The sequence below is a fragment of the Sus scrofa genome, chromosome 10 (assembly GCF_054392235.1).
Source record: "Sus scrofa isolate SSC_HxYL_T2T_F1_AM1 chromosome 10, Sscrofa_HxYL_maternal_Yorkshire_Landrace_v2.0, whole genome shotgun sequence".
Lineage (NCBI taxonomy): Eukaryota > Metazoa > Chordata > Mammalia > Artiodactyla > Suidae > Sus > Sus scrofa.
In genome coordinates this window covers 11,616,352-11,630,314 of record NC_139392.1, presented here as the reverse complement: position 1 = coordinate 11,630,314, position 13,963 = coordinate 11,616,352, and the positions used below count along the sequence as shown (strand labels likewise).

Below are 13,963 nucleotides of genomic sequence, written 5' to 3'. Positions count from 1 at the left end.
TCTGATGGATTTCTTCTAATTTTATCCATTCTGGGTCATTTAGGACTTTCACATATGTCATTTCTGTGCATGTACTGTGGTACAAAAATAATCATAAAATACACACAGAGTACAGGTCTTGAAGTGATTCATGTTTATTGAACTGCTTCTTCTTCTCCTTCATCTTTCTCTTCTTTTTTTTTTTTTTTTTTTGTCCACACCCACAGCAAGTGGAAGTTCCTAGGCCAGGGATCAAATCCACATCGCAGTTGCAACCCAAGCTGCAACTGCAGCTATGCTGGATCCTTAACCTCCTCTGTGCCACATGGTAACTTCCTAAGCTTCTTACTAAATGTGCTATTACGCTATCATTGATGTGTTTTTAAAACTTTACAAAAATGTGTTTCGAATACTTTTTTGACAAAAGATCATAATTGGACAGGTCACCTGATTCTGGATTTGACTCTGCATTTTGCTTTGATCACCTGACACCACCTTTGATCTGAGAAGATTTTGAAATAAACTAGAATGCCGAAAGCAAAGAATCAAACATCTTCCCCTAAAAGCTACTGCTGAGATGCCTCCCAAGTGCTTCCTGATTACCGACAGAATCCCTATTTATTCAAACACAGTTTGAGAGGCACCAAGGGGGAGAATATTTTGTGTAACTGACACCATGGGTGGATAGTCCTTGCTAATTATAAAACCAACACAAACATTTTTAACTTGGGAAGACCATTGGCTCTTGAGTCTTGTTTATCCACAAAAAAACGTTGCCCTTGGGATCATGGGACTCTGAGAAAGATTTCACGTCACCGCCTTCTCTTTTACTTCCCACTTTTCCATACGTGAATCGTGGAAGAGTTTGGAGGTATCAGTACAAAGGTGGAGGTTGCTGTTTGTTACTCTGGTCTCACTTCTGTATGGAGTTTTTGTTAGTTTTTAAGTGAAACTTGTTCCTGGGAGATGTGTGGGCTGTGTAGGGAGGGAAACAGTAGGAAAGAAGAGGGGAAATTTGGCAGGGGCTTGGTGAACGACCACCCCAAGAAGCCTTTCTATTTGAAGAACACACTGCAGTCCTAACAGAATATGAATCACATGTAAACAAGAATGACAACAGAAATCACTTCTCTTCTTATTCATGTCCAAAGCCACACGGTCCGTCTGTTGCTGTATCTATTCTCAGGCAAGCTCACCTGGAATATTCCACTGGCTTACTGTGCCAAAACATAGTCTGACAAAAAGCATAGTGATTTGGCCGGCTGAACACACACTACCACAAGAACCGATACAGACTGAACAGTAATAAACTCTGGAGTTATGTTTTTCATAATTTTCTGTGTTTCTATGAAATGTTCTGCGTGGGTCTCTCTGTTAGTTCCAATTTAATGGTGTGGTGATCTACTGACAGAGGAGATCTGCTTGCCAGGTGGTTATGGGCATCTGCGGAATGTCAGGAAATGTAATCCGAGGATTTGCCAAGAACTCCATCGGAGATGCCGTGTGCATTTTTCTGCGTTGAGAACACCACCTGAAGTGTATTGACCTGCAATAGCACAACAATGCATTCGAATGGAGGAGCACAATGACCAGCCCAGGCAATTGAAGGGTTTTAAGCAAACGGCTCTACTTCTCACTTATCACCATTTCACTACAACTTCTTACATTCCACTGTCCAGACTTTGACATCTCAACTCGAACTCCCTGTAAATTTGATTCTTTTCATAGCTCAGAACTCGAGGGGCTGACTTGCATTTCGGGTAAAGTATAAATTGGGGAAGTACAGCTAACTCTTGAAAGGCAGGGCTAAAGGGCTATGACCCCCCCACACACACACAGTTGAAAATCTGAGTATAACTTTAGCCCCCCCCCAAAAAAACCTTACTGCTACTAACATCGATAACAGTAGTCTAAGTACTGAGTGGAAGCCTTACCCATAACATAGGCAATTAACACATATTTTGTATGTTATGTGATGATATATTATATTCTTACAATAAAGTAAGCTAGGGAAAAAATATTATGTAGAAAATCACAAGGTAGAGAAAATGCATGTATTGATACTGTACTATATTTATCAATACCTGTAAGTTTACATCATCTGTTTACAAGATGAATTGTCCTTCATCCTACATGGACATTGTCTTATATGATACCAAACACTGTCGTTATTATACATATTCCTAACGCTAGACATCGAGTGCTAAATAATGTGAAAAAGAAACATTTATTTACAGGTATAATAATTGATAACATAGAGTAGCATGAACAGTGAAGAAGTAGTGAAGTGATTGCTTTAGGTAGCCTAGGATAATTGCTAAGACTACTTCCCAGGAGCCTAGGTTATACTCTAGTGAATGAACTAGTATAAAATTGTTGTGGCATACAGTATTACATGCATAGTCATAATACAGCATTGGAAATATTGTCAAGTTAAAAATAATTCCCCCCCCCCCGCAATGACAGACTGATAATGCAATTTATCTTGTTACAGGAGAGAGGCATATGGTACGGAAAGGTAATTCTTTGAAAGCAAAGTTATAAAACAGTAAGAAAGCTAGCACATTGTTAATTTTATGTTAAATATCACTCACCTTATGCCTATGTAAGTATAGACTAGTACTGAGATATATTCAATGCTTCATGACGTCCTTAGCTTTTTCTTAACTTTTTTTGATATTCTAGGCGATAAGTTTTTTTCAAGAGATTTTTTTCAAATTGTTGCAAATCTCAAAAATTGTTTCCAATATATGCATTGAAAAAAAAATCCACATGTAAGTGAACCCATGCAGTTCAAAGCTATGTTGTTTAAGGGTCAATTGTTTATTATTAAAAGACGAGTGAATATTCTGTAGTGGGAATGATGTGTCAATCAAACTTTCCTAAACCAGAGGGCAATGTTATACCAGTCTGGGAATTGAGACTCTATCTATATGGGACCAAAAATTGAAGTGTTTTTGTTTAATTTAGTCCTGAGTCCAGATAATTTTCCTAGATGTAAAAGGTAAGAAGCACGTATATGATTTACAGTTTTCACAATACTACCATAAGGTTCAACGTCAATATGACCAGAGCAGCAAAAATATTGCGTTGGACTAGCCATTTTTATGTCAGCTTTGCTTAGAGGTTGCCATGTATTTGAAATAAGTATATATTTTTGCATGTATATGTTTCCTATCTCTCTTTTGCTGTGTTATTTATCTGCAGCTATGCATAAACACGACGTTACACAATAACGATTTAAAAGGGAGATTTAGGGCGCGCCAAGGGGCAAGCACAGCATTGGATGGAATAGGGGCCAGACTAAATTGTCCATGAACTTTCTGCAGGTGAGGTTCATGCAAAGGAGACTTGACTCAGAAACCAAGAAACAAATAGAAAAGGAAGAAAACCATTAGTGAAGAGAACTGGTACTGGGATTTGCTGGAGCTGAAAGAGAGCGTTTCCTAATAGAAGAGTTTCTCATTACGTGACGATCTCGGTGGAAGAATGTATTCAGAGGATTTAATCCTGATGTTGGGAAATTCACGCTGCCGATGAATGCTCTCAACAAAGCAGAAGAAGTTGAAGACAAAGCGCTGGGGCTGGATGTGTCAGATGAAGAAATGGCCAGAAGATATGAGACCCTGGTGGGGACAACGGGGAAGAAATGGGCTAAAAAAAAAGACCAGAGACAATGCCAATTATGAAGATGAAATTGAAGACACAAAACCCATGAAAGGAAAGATATTCTTAAAGCTCCAAGATTAAAACGGGTGCCTGAAGACGTGGCTCAGGGATGCCTCATGAGGGCACATTTTGGAACTCATTCTATTGGTCTCTCTGAGTTATTAATGTTGGTTATTTGTCAGGAAATGCATAATTTTGAAAACATGCTATTCGAGGAACAGATGCGTGATGGGTGTTATACATCCTTTGCCAAACGGTATTTATCAAGAATGGATTTTTAACCCTTGATCTTAAAACCTACATGGGTACATGGTTGCTTCCTAAAGAATTTTTTAGATTAAATTGCCCTTGGGTTTATAGTCACCTTAAAATTGTTAATCATGTCAAGCTATTTTGTACATAAACTTTAGAATCAAATGTCCTGAGAATTTGTTATATGTAAATTCATCAAGAACAAACATCCCTCTCTAGGCCAAAGTATTTCCAAGCTACCATATCATTGTCAGTGTGTGGAATTATGGGTTTTTTTTTTTTGTTTGTTTGTTTAAAGCCTTTAAATCATGTTTAAAAATATTTGTTCTGTAATAAACATCTGTTTTTCATATAAAAATAAAAGTGAAATTTAGTTGTATATATAATTTTCTGCTGGTCTGATTTATTTCAGCTCTGGGTACTGTCAGATAGTTGGTGGTTTGAAGCACTGCTGACCCTTGAACAGCACGCATTTGAATTATGCCGCAGCCCTAGTGCGCGGCTCTTTCCCCCAGAGGTAAGGAGGAAGGACCACCAGACACAGGATGCTTGAATACGGGGATGTGGAATCATGGGTGCAAAAGACCTGGGTATGTGTTGCACGTGGATTTTCACCTGAACAGAAGGCCCGTGCCAGTAACCGCCCCTGTGTTGCTCAAGAGTGGATTGTCTCTGGGTTTTTTGTTTTTCACACAAGGCAACTCTGGAAACGATTTGAAATGAGGACGCTCTTTCCTTCACCGAGACACCGAGGAGCGGACTCTGCCGCAGGCATCATTATCTAGGCGTTTCTCCACCAACTCTTTGCTGGCCCCGCAGGAACTTGCCTTCCCTCTGAAGGGAAAACGTGTCACGTAGAATCAACCCCCCCCCGCCCCCCGACTTAGGGCAAACCTTCTGCGAAACTGTGAGGGAGGCCACATACCTTCAACTGCCTCCCTTTCTTATACCCCTTCCATGCGTCAAACCCCTGCCTGGCGTCAGGATTATCACTTGTCAGAAAGGAAAGGTGGAGTTCCCGTGCGGCGCAGTGGGTTCAGGACCTGATGTTGTCACCGCTGTGGCTTGAGTCGCAGTTGTGGTGCGGGTTTCATCCCTGGCCCTGGAACTTTCACATGCTGTGGGCACAGCCAAACAAATAACAAGAATGTAAAATATCTGTATTCATTTTTTGCTTCTTTGACCTTTTCAAGGGAGGTTTCACATCCAAGTGCAGTGCTTGTGGAGTGAAAGCCTAAGCGGCCTGTGATCAAATCCACTTCTTGGAATCTGACCTCTTTGAGACGTCATGGCAGGTCTGCTCAGAGCTTCTCCTGGAGAACCTGCTACAGGGAGTGTAGTTGGTTGATGGCCTCCCAATGCCTTTGGATCCAGCACCAACTGGTGCCAAGGCCACGCTCCCCTGGGGCTGCTCCAGTCAGTAATTAATTGTCCATGGCAGGGCGAAGGGTGCTGCCCATTCCTGCCTGACCCAGGAATCTTCCAGCAAGCACCAGGCTGGCTGAGGCTGTGTCAGGACTGCGGTGTCCTCTGAGCACTCCCTACTCAATCCTCCCTTCCCTCTCCTCCTTGCACAGTGTCCGGCCTACCTCGCGGTCGGAAGCTTCTGCATGCTCACTCCTGCTCTCTTTACTTCTCACAAGTATTGTCTCAGTGAATCTCTTAGAGGACCTAAATGGCAGCATTGTAACCCCCATGGATAAAAGAAGGCTAGAAATGGGACGACATCACAGAGTGTTTTGAAGGGTTAAGCGAATACTGTAGGCGACATTTCGGGCACAGTCGTGGTGCCGTTGTCGGTGTCCAGTCCCGCATACCCTCTCCTGCCACAGCCTCTGGGATGGCCACAGCCCGGGCCTGCCAGCCCCGTCCACGCTTCGCCATGTGGTGACTGCTCTCTGAACCCCGTGGGCAGGGACATTCTTTCCCCCCTTCCAAGCTCCTTTCAAAGCCAACGGCAGGCTTTTCCGTGGACGTGTAGCACTCTGGCAGAACCGGCACGCCCGAAATATTTCCTGACCTATACGGCAGATGCTTCCATTAACCTTGTCTCGAATCATTATGTGTCTAAACAAACAATGAAAAGGGATTTAAATGGACTCCGTACCCCACTCACCACGAATATACAGTAGGGCTCACCAGCCAAGGAACCTTCCCGTGTAGAGACCCAGAAGCTGGATGGCACCTGGTGTGTTTGATGAAGAACACGGCTGCTCCTGGAGTCTTTACATGTGTTATATGCTATAGTCACACGTCCTATAATAGAGCATGTAATACAGTATAATTATACCATAAAGTGGAATTTTATAAAGTATACTTTATGTAAAGTATATAACAGTGTAAGAGTATTATATATAGTATAATATAGTATAGTATATTATTATAATGTTATATATAAAATTTATATTATTATACATATAAATGGTACCTGGTGTGTTTGATGAAGGGTACTGCTGCTCCTGGAGTCTATATAGATATAGATAAAACATACTATATTAATCCTATATTGTTATATAATATATATTCTATAATATACTAATAAAATATATGAGTACATAGCTATCATCATATTCTTTAACATGTAATATGATATAACTATATATTTGATGTTACATAGTAATAAGTGTGATAAGAACTGTATATTACATTGTGTGTGTGAATATATATGCTGTTTGGTTTTTTTCTTTTTTTTTTGTCTTTTTGCTATTTCTTTGGGCCGCTACCACGGCATATGGAGGTTCCCAGGCTAGGAGTCGAATCAGAGCTGTAGCCGCCGGCCTACGCCAGAGCCACAGCAGCGCCAGATCTGAGCCATGTCTGCAACCTACACCACAGCTCACAGCAACGCCGGATCATTAACCTGCTGAGCAAGGGCAAGGACCGAACCCCCAACCCCATGGTTCCTAGTCGGATTCGTTAACCACTGCGCCACGACGGGAACTCCCTGCTGTTTGGTTTTGAATGTTCTTTAGGCAGTAGAAACAACAGCATGGAAGGCGAAGCAACATAGGACTGAAAATGCAGTCCCGCCCACCCTGGAATCCTAATAGTAACTCAGACACACACTTCCCGACACCCAACAGACAGCCTCCTAAGCCCATCGTGAAGGTCCTCAGGCTTGTAGTAGCTTCAGAGCTGTACGCCCCCCCCTCAATGGGGTACAGTTAATCACAGCAGAAACTGCTGGAAGCCTTGGAAGAGGACGACTGACTGTCCCGGGCAGGGGAGGGTCTGTGCAGTGCTCCTCGGGTCTCCCCCTCTTTCCCCGCCTCCTGCCCTGGAGGATAATTCTTGCCGTGTGCTTGGCTGTCCTACCCTTTGCCTAAGACGATCCAGCCATCGATCCAGGCGGTGCCATTGACAAAGAGTTGATCAAAAGTTTAGAGAAGAGTGAATGAGAGCTTAAAACAAGAGTTCAAATGGTCCCTGGTAACATTTTTTTTACAGAAGTCCTTATGTCACTAATGTTACAGCCAGACTTAAGTAAAGACAGACACGCATACCATATATATTGGGATATTCAAATGAAATGTATTCTGCGTGGCTAGCTGGCCAGCAATCAAACCTGGAAGTGGTTTGAATGAACAATTTGTGTTCCCTTCAGCAGATCCATATTTAACGGGGCACAAGGTTTCCTGCTCGGGAAGGTGATTCACTGAGCACTGGCTTGTCAGAACTGCTTAGGGCAGTTTGTGTAGAATTCAAAAGTCCTGTCAGCTTTCATTTGAAACAGATTATCTTCATTTCCCTCAGCCTCCCCCGAGCCTCCCTGACTCTGGGTCTGCGGTGGCTGAAACGCCCTCGCATGTGCGCTTGACTCTTCAGATGCCACCACCTCACCGCTTGTCCCTGTGTCTCACCCCCTCCCGTCTTGGCGGATATAACATGGCCTGACTTCCTGTCCTTCCTGACTCCATTCAACCACCACTCCCTGGAGCAGTTTCATCGGCCCCTTCTAGCCTGAATCCAAGACCGCATGTGGGCAGCAAAGCATGGCCAAGTCCTGCTCAAGCCCCGTTTTTGTGAAGAACATTTTGTTAAAACACAGCCATCTCCCTCCATCAGTGTGTACGTTGCTTATTTCTGCTTTCTGGCGGCGACGGCAGAGCTGATTAGTGAAGACAGAGGCTATATGGTTAGGAAAACTGAAATATTTACTCTCTGGTTCTTTACCCATAATATATGCCACCTGTGGCCCATAATTTTCTGGGTGTCTTTGAGTTTGGAAATCTAACATGCGAAAATGCACATCTGTATTGGAGACCAGGAGATGAAGATTTGGGTTACTAATATTTTTATGTTGTAGCTTTTTTAAATAAAAGGGAAATTACTCCTTTTAAAAATACGGATTTATAAGGAAGTAACTGACACTATTTTAGGGAATTACCTGGTGTAGAACCAGCTACATATTAATTAAAGAAGAAGAAGTTGCTAGCTTATTTCCACAGGCAACTATACCTTTTCTATTAAGAGAGGGATATCTGGGGACATTTTAAAACTTGTTTCAATATACATTTTTATAGTGGCAAAATATAGACAATGTAATACAGAAGTATAGAATTTACCTTTTTAGGGGGGCTGTGCCCACGGCATGCAGAATTTCCTGGGCTAGGGATTAAAACCTGATCCACAGCAGTGACAATACTGGATCCCTAACACACTGAGCCGTCAGGGAACTCCTAAAATTTGCCATTTTAACTATTTTTAAACGTATAGTTCAGTGACATTAAGTACTTTCACGTCTTGTGTGCAGTAATCACCACCATCCATCTTTAGAAGAGTCCTCCTCTTTCAGAACAGAAACTCTGTACCCATCAGACAAGGAGTCCTCATTGTCCCACCCGCCAGCCTTTGGCAACCACCCGTCTACCTTCTGTCTCTATGAATTCGACTACTCAAAGTACTGCATAGAAGTAGAATCATAAAGTATTTATCCTTTTATGACTGACTTATTTCCCTTACCATAATATTCTCAAGTTTCATCCATTTGTCCGAATTTCCTTCCCTTCAAGGTTGAATAATATTCCATTGTAGGTAAAAATACACCATATTTTTAAAACCCATGTATCCCCGGATGGACGTTAGGCTTGCTCCCTTTTTGGCTGTTGTGAGTACTGCTGCTAAGAATGTTTGTTGGATCCCCCTCTTTGAGTCCTTTCGAGTACATACCCGGACGTGGAATTGCTGGATCATGTGGTGATTCTAGTCTTAATTTTTTTTGAAAAGTGTACATCCTGTTTTCTACAACGGCTGTACCATTTTACATTGCCACCAGCAATGCACAGGATGTCAATCTCCATATCCTTGCCGATACTTACCTTTGTTTGTTTTGTTAAAAGCCAGCCCGGAGAGTGTGAAAAGTCATTACGGATTTGATTTGCATTTCCCCAAGGATTAGAGATGGTGAGCGTCCTGTCATATGTTTATTGTCCGTTCGTCTGTCGCCTTTAGGGGAATATTATTCAAGTCCTTGGCCCATTTTTTAATCCATTTGTGGTTTTTTTGGTTGTTGTTGTTATTGTTAATTGTAGGAGTCTTGTTTCTGTTTTGTTTTGTTGGCCATACCCAGTGCATGTGGAAGTTCCTAGGTCATGGGTGGAACCCCAGCCGCAGCAGCAACCTGAGCCATTGCAGTGACATGGCCTGATCCTTAATGCACAGCAGCATAAGGGAACTCCCAGGAGTTCTTTGTATATTCTGGATAAAAGCCCTTTATTTTATATACAAATTGCAAATACTTTTGCTGATTCTTCCGTTTTCCTTTTCACTCTATCAATAGAGTCCTCTGATGCAAAGACGCTTTTAATTTGGGTGGAATCCAATTTACCTATATTTTTCTTTTGTTGCCTGTGCTTTGGATGTCTTAATGATAAATCACGTCCAAACCCAACATCCTGAAGTTTTCCCCCTATCTTTTCTTCTAAGATTTTTATGATTTCAGCTCTTACGTTTAGGTCTCTGATTGTGTGTGTGCTAATTTTTGCATATGGTATAAGGCAAGAATCTAACTTCATTCATTTGCATGCGGATATCCAGTTTTCCCAGCACTATTTTTTGAAAAGATTGTCCTTTCCTCATCGAAGCTCCCTGGCACCCTCGTCAAAAATTATTTGCCCACATACCTGAGGGTTTATTTCCGGGTTCTCTGTTTGATTCCATTGGTCCATATTTCTGTCTTTATGCCAATACAACACTGTTTTTTCTAACTATAGTTTGTAATTTTGGAATCCGAAAGCGTGGGACCTCCAGTTTGGTTCTTCTTTTCAAGCTTGTTTTGGCTATTCAAAGTTCCTTGAAATTCCATGTGAACTTTATTTAGGATGGACTTTTTTTTTTTTTTCCTCTGAAATATCATCGGGTCTGTTATAATTTTCTGAGAGAATATTGGCTGCGTGAACCAGCATCTTCCTTCTCTTTCCCACTGTGTGGCTAGAGCATTTTCTTTGTTGTACTCTTTTTCTTGCCCAGCAAGGTTAAAGACTTTTTTATTGGCCTACAGTGTATTTCACATGTCTGGCCAGGTCTAACCTAGGTTGGTGGACAGCTGAGAAAAGATTGGCATGCCTGTCCTTGGTCAGGTGCTTCTCAGTTGGGCCAATGGTGCGCTTCGGAAGGTTTTGTCTTCTGTCTCTGCCCTAAGGAACCCACATCTCTGTGTGCTGCTGAATGGGTCACGAGAAACTCCCGCTCGTGGCTGATGCAAACATGCTCATGAGGATAACAATGCTTGCGTGGAACTGGCAGAAATACAGCTGGAAAACATAAAGATTCAGCTTCTCTCTGCCAACTGGATTTTAATGAGCAAACCACAGAAGTTTGGACTATTTAAATAAAATAGAACAAATGGAAGAAAAATCCAATATCCTTACCAAAAAGAAAAAAATAATAACCTCATGTGATTTGTAATCTGCAGGACTGTAAAAACCAATGTTATATTTGAGAGGAAAAAAAGTGGAAACATTTCTTGGATACGCACAGCAGACAGTATTTGGAGTTTTAGTATTTGACCCAATAAACTCTATTATTAAAAATTTGCAGGCAGAAATCTCTTCCTTTTTCCTTTTGGAGGTTTGGTTTGGTTTTATTTTTTTAGCTGTCTTCCAAAAGGAATTCCAACTTTTTTTTTTTTTTTTTGACAATTTTATCATTTCTGACTTAAGCCTGTTGCAAATCTCTTTGAAACAACTAGGCCCAAGGGTGGCTCAGGCAGCTGCCTGAATTCCACGCAAATGTAAAAAGTTTCTTCCATTTTAAGTGCTACACTTTGCTGTAATAGAATCCAGATGCTTAAACCATTCAAAGATTACCTTTTACAGTGTGAACAGAAGCATGAATGTAAGTGTTATGTTAAAATGTAGTTAGATTCCAATTGTTACTAAGCTTTTCGAGAGTGTAACTTCTGAAGGAGAGTTGAGGCAGAGAAGCCCCGGGAAAAGGGAGCTGGGGAAAAAAAATAAAAAAGGTGCCTGGGAATATGTTCTCATGCAATCACTGGAGAGAGTCCCGAGTAGATTAAGCTGCTGCAGAGTATACATGATTAACAGCAAAAGACACCAGGAGGCTCCTTTTGAGACTGGGGCAATAACTCAGCAAGCACGAGGCAGGCTTCTTCTCTCATGTGATTCAAAGGGAACTCCCACTGTGAGGTGAGAGGGATCCCCACCACTCAGCACTCTGTCAGCTACTCTAACTGAGGTTTGCTTCCCAGCGGGCTGACAAGGGAGGGACGTTTTCTGTTGCTTCTTTCACTTGGATGTGTAGCGTAGGTGAGCTCTCAAAGTCTTGTCTCACATCATTTAATTGGTTGTCGATACACGGGCAACCAATCCTGCTTTTGCTTTCTTCTCTAGGTCCAGTGATGCTCTACACACACCAGTTTTCACCAGCCCCCAGCAGTCATGTCGGCATAAGTGACTCACCTTCTGCCTGTTGATGATACCACCGGCTTATCCAGGGGAGAGCCAAGGTAAACGTTCCCAGGGTACCCCTTGCTCAATGATTTTTGTCTTTAGGACAATGTGGGGAGTTCTGCTGGCACATTCTTAACGATCCGTCTGTGAAGGGTAGAGCTAATTACTTTCTTAGGAAAAAAGTGGGTGAGAATGATTTTTATCGTTTTATATTTTCAGGCATCCTTAAAGGACACTTATTAAACATCCACACTGTGAGGGAAATGGTTTTGGATACCTCAGAATGGAGCATTCACATGAGAAACCAAAGATGGGAGTTCCTGCTGTGGCTCAGGGGGTTAAGAACCCAATGCTGCCTCTCTGAGGATGCAGGTTCAAACCATGGCCTTGTTCAGTACGGTAAGGATTTGGCTTTGTTGCAGAGGTGTCTTGGATCCAGGGTTGCTGTGGCTGTGGCGTAGCCCTCAGCCGCAGCTCTGATTCGATCCCTAGTCCAGGAATTTCCAGATACCCCAAGTGCAGCCAAAAAGAAAAAAGGAAGAAAGAAAGGACGGAAGGAAGGAAGGAAGGAAGGAAGGAAGGAAGGAAGGAAGGAAGGAAGAAAGAAAGAGAAAGAAAGAAAGAATGAAAGAAAGAAAGAAAGAAAGAAAGAAAGAAGAGAAGAGAAGAGAAGAGAAGAGAAAAGAAAAGAAAAGAAAAGAAAAGAAAAGAAAAGAAAAGAAAAGAAAAGAAAAGAAAAAGAAACCAAAGATGAAGACTCCTATTAAAGGTCAAAAAATGTTGCCTTCTGAATTGAGAGGTTTTGCTGGGATTCCTATTATTTCACCTGGGAATCTTGGTTTCTTCATCTGGAAACCAAAACCTTGTAGGGACCCGAAGAGTTAGGGTCTGTGAAGGGTTAGAGCCGTTGAGTTGTGACTCCATGTAACGCCATCTGCAATTCAGTCCTGGAAGGAGGGGGAGGAATTAAACCTGCATTTGTGGGTCAACATCCTTCTGCCCAAAACGACTGTTCTAGGGGTTCTGCAGTGGATATTTGTGGTCTGGAGAAATGAAGTCCCATGCCCAGGATGATACAGCTGGGAACTAACAGAACAATTATCAGCCTAATTACGTGCATGAAAGGGACGATTGTATGGGGAGGAATTATAGCTGGTACTTCTCATTGCTGGAAGCCTGACAGAGAGGCCAAGACCTTAGAGTGGGCGACTGATTCAGGGCAACTACATTTATGGACGTCTCTCTATTTGAAATGTTCATTTGGAAAAGTTAGCGCAGGCTCCCTTCATCCGAGCAGAAGCCCCTCTCCCGAGGTAGTTATGTTTGGAGAAGCCCAGAAGGGATCGGAGTTAGAAATTATCGCTTCCATGAGCTCCATACAGTCAAGACATTCCGTCACTAAAACACAGATCTGAAAGGCTGTTCACTTTCTTAGAAATGTAATTCTAGCTTCAGACTCAGGACTCTTCATAATCGGTCCCCAGACCAATTTCCACATCTCAGCTCCAGCCTCTTTTCTGCCTTTGGTGCTTGGTGGTGCCTGGCGAAGATCAATGCTTTCTTCTGTGCTAAGACAGAAAGTTTTAACCTGTGGGGGTCCGCGACTTCCTGCGGAGAAGAAGTATAATACCACTTTCTCGTCCCAGTTTTGGAGGGCCTTTCTGAATATAGGGCAATGAACAAGCGCATCAGAATGACTGGAAGAAAGGGGGATGAAGAGAAAGGCCACCTGCATCGAACCGGGGTTTGGAAGCAGAACGTGAGAAGGTCAGCATGCATGGGGCTTGGAGTGAGAGGGATGGAGAAAACAGAAGCGACCGTGGGGTGAGTTCTTCTCAGGCAGGAGAACAGGAGCATCCTCAGGTCGTAGGAAGGGGCAGAAATGCCCAACTCAGAGGATTTGGAAGAGTTGCTGTGGACAAGATACTCAGATCTTCTGCAGTGTTCTTTGAGAGCTGTAAGTCAAGGTGCAAATGCTCCTGGTGAGCTTCTTGCAAAGTGACTCATCCCAGGACTGACCCCGGTGAGTCACCCGGCCATGGGGCCACACTTGCCGCTGCTTATGCTTTTCCTTTGCGTGAAATAACCGTCTTTTTTTTTCCTCCCAGGCAATAGTCTGCTTCCCCTCCAAGGCCAAGTTCAAATGTTATTTC

General features: G+C 42.6%; 1 protein-coding gene and 1 pseudogene across 3 annotated transcripts in view; one reads left to right on the top strand and one right to left on the bottom strand.

Annotated features, from left to right (window-relative positions):
• Positions 1-1,414: 1,414 nt before the first annotated feature.
• On the top strand, positions 1,415-3,796 carry LOC110255735 (M-phase phosphoprotein 6 pseudogene; annotated as a pseudogene).
• LYPLAL1 (lysophospholipase like 1) overlaps positions 1,939-13,963 on the bottom strand; it is a 166,941-nt gene continuing 154,916 nt past the window's right edge. For 2 of the 3 annotated variants that reach the window (XR_014817306.1, XR_014817309.1), the window contains 3 exons: positions 6,329-6,366; positions 6,017-6,156; positions 1,939-3,633 (listed from right to left, as the gene is read on the bottom strand). The gene's annotated coding sequence lies outside the window, so the exon portion shown is untranslated. The remainder of the gene's footprint in view (positions 3,634-6,016; positions 6,157-6,328; positions 6,367-13,963) is intronic. The other variant, XR_014817310.1, reaches the window with a different exon arrangement.